Source organism: Hevea brasiliensis, chromosome 15 (assembly GCF_030052815.1).
Source record: "Hevea brasiliensis isolate MT/VB/25A 57/8 chromosome 15, ASM3005281v1, whole genome shotgun sequence".
NCBI classification, from domain to species: domain Eukaryota; kingdom Viridiplantae; phylum Streptophyta; class Magnoliopsida; order Malpighiales; family Euphorbiaceae; genus Hevea; species Hevea brasiliensis.
Genome location: NC_079507.1, coordinates 56065711 through 56068988, shown reverse-complemented (window position 1 = coordinate 56068988; position 3278 = coordinate 56065711).

Sequence of the window (3278 nt, the reverse complement as noted above, 5' to 3'; positions counted from 1 at the left end):
GACCTTTCTAAATCATTTTTTTAAAAATTAAAGTGCAAAGATCCTGTGTTTTGAGATATTTACTTAACATGACAACATTACTTATCTGCAGGTATGTATTCTTTCTTTTCACACACCAGGTCACTAGCAGTAGTAGGCTTCGATTGGAAGATGTATTCATATATATCTTCCTCGTAGAATATTTGTGCGCCTTTGTTAACCCCAAAACCACCTTTCAAATCAAGCCTTCCTATATAAAGCCAGGAAACCTCTTCACATCTCCAAAATATCAACCACCCAAAGCTTCAAATATCTTAACAGAAACTTTCAAGGTCCTTTTGCTTTTCTTGTCGTTTCTTGTTAAAAATAAGAAGATATTTAGGTGGAACGTGTCTGGACTTGCGGATATCTGGACTAGTGAGCTTGCCCAGCAACCTGAAACGGTTCGGACGATTTGGTCAAGCAGCAGGAGCCCTAGTGTTCCCGTGTCCAGCAAATTGGCTCCATCAGAGGCAGAGGGAGCAGCCCTGGTTAAATCGTTGGCTAATCCTTGGCTAATAAAAAATTTTTTTTGCTGAAATCAAATAATATTAAAGTCATTTATAATTTTTTTTTTGAAATCAAATAATAAAAAGAAAAACTCTAATACCATTCAATTCTCACATATTAAAAACTTTAATCATTAAATTAAGAAATTTTCATTATCACAGATTAAAAAGTAATTGAATTTTATCAAGTCACATCATTCGTCCAATTTTCATATCTATTTAAAGAGGTATATAGATGAGATATTTTCAGGTTTAAATAGAAATGAAAATTACACAAATCCACCAAAACTAAAATACAGCATTCAAATCGTGTCAAAATATAAGCCACTCATCACCTTCAAATATCTCAAGCCTGCTTTGTTTTCTTTCGTTTTCTGTACTTATTGAACAAATATTCAAGGAAAGACTCATTTTTAGCCATGTATCTATGGTTTTCTTCACATGTGGACCACTGAGTTAGCCGAGTTACGTGAGAAGGGTCAGAACCTCTACCATGGTTATGAGATTTTGAATCGAATTAAAAAATTATATTAAATTACATTTAAATCGAAAGAAAAAATTATTATTATAAAAATCAATCATATCAAATTAAATTTAAATTTAACGTTTTAATTTAATTTTAATTCTTTAATTATACTGAATTGAATAATTATATATATATATATATATATATATATATATATATATATATATTTTAAATATATTATATAATTTTAATGAAATTATATATATTAATATGTAATTAAAATTAAAAAAAAAAGAAATAAGAATAAAACAATATATATTTATTAAAAGCTATATATAATATATTTTTATATTAATACTTTTCTTATAGGCTAACAAAATTTAGATAAAAACCATGACCTGGCAGATCAGCCCAAATTGAAATCCAATGGGAAAGTAATGGTATTTGGTCATCTCAAGCTTTGGAAACTTCCACATAAGACAATTCAATGCTCAATGAGAGATTATTAAGTATTTTCGAGTGCATATATATTACTAAAGGTGAGTATCGTTTGGTTTAAATTGATTTAAATTAATTTAATTTAAAATTTTAATTTAATTTTTAAAATAATTTGATTCGATTTAATTTTATATTTTAAAAATTTTAATTATTTTAATTTAATTTAATTTAAAAAAATCGATCAAATTAAATTAAATTAAATTATTTTATTAAATTTTAAATTAATTTATATTTATAGAGAATTTTTGAATTACATGTAATCATATATATATATATATATATATATATATATATATATATATATATATATATATATATAAAGGTTATTTAATTTCATTAATTAATAGTTATTAGGTTTAAACTAAAGTTAAAATCAAATTAAATAACTTAAAAATAAATTTAAATTAAAAAAATTCATCCAAATTCAAAAATTGATCTGTTCAAACTAAACTGAATTGAAATAAAATAATTCGATTTTTCATTCATTTTGGATCAATTCAGTTTCTGAAATATAATAATTCAATTAATTTAATTTTAATGATTCAATTCGATTTAATTTAAATCAAATACTCAATTCTATATATTATTGAGATTAATTTTTTATATTATAAAAAGATTTATATTTTTATAAAAAAATATTATTTTTATGTGTATGGAAAATATTTTATAACTTCCTTTTAAGCATGTGGAAAATGGAACTCTTACCATGTGAAAGAAAAATACTTATATTAACACCATTGGATTAAGAATTTGGAGTTCTGATCAATCGAATGTACAGAATATTGGTTGTGATGAACCACACCCCAATATCCCACCCAAGAAGATTTTCATAGCCAGTGTCATCCCATGGAATATCCAAAAATAATTATATGCCTTCTTTTTAACAGTATCTATGGGCAGCCACAGGTAGTTTTCTTTGGTCCCCCTTCAAAATCAACTTCATCAAGTGGGCTGAAATTTCTACAATTCCTCTATAAAATCAGCTAACTAGCTTCCTGCTCATTCTCATATTGAATGCCAAAAGCAAAAGCACATAAAAAAGGGAATTGGGTTTAGGTTCATCTGAGCAAAAATGTCTGCTGTAGTGGAGACGTGGGTGACTAAGCTAACGAAGCTTAAAGAGAAGGTCAGACCAAAGAAGCCATTGCTGTTGTTGTCAAAAGCCAAAGGAGGAGTGGTAATGGAAGAAGAAGAAGAAAGGGAAGCTGAGAAAGAAAGTAAAGTGGTTCACAGGGAAAGTACTATGTCTGAGGCCACAGTGTGCATGCTTATGGACAGGTTTGCACCTTGGTAGTGATCTAGATCAAAATAAATTATGTAAAATAATTGGTACCTTGTTTTGTACATGCAAAATTAATGCAAATGTTTCTTATGCTTGTAATATATTTTGTTGTTTAGATATGGGGGGGATGTTGAGATGGTTAATGGGTTTTGCTCAAGATGAGTTTGCAATTGCATTCCTGAGTTTGTACCCAAGTGGCAATTGTAATTAACCCACAAAATTAAATTGCAATTGCATTCCTGAAGAATGGAGATATGTCAGAATGGAGATGGGTTTCCCTGCTTTGAAGCCCTTAACAGTGGATTTTTTTTTTGGGGTCATTTTTCCTTCACAGTTTCAGCTTTTAACCTGAAATCAACTTTTTACGAGTGGCTGGAGTTCAATTAGAAACGCTATTTTATCATTTTTATTATTTTAATTTCTAATTAAAGAGTTAAAATTTTTTATTTAAAGGATATAAAATAAAGGAGAAGACGAATGGCAAGTGATTGCAATTTTTTTAAGT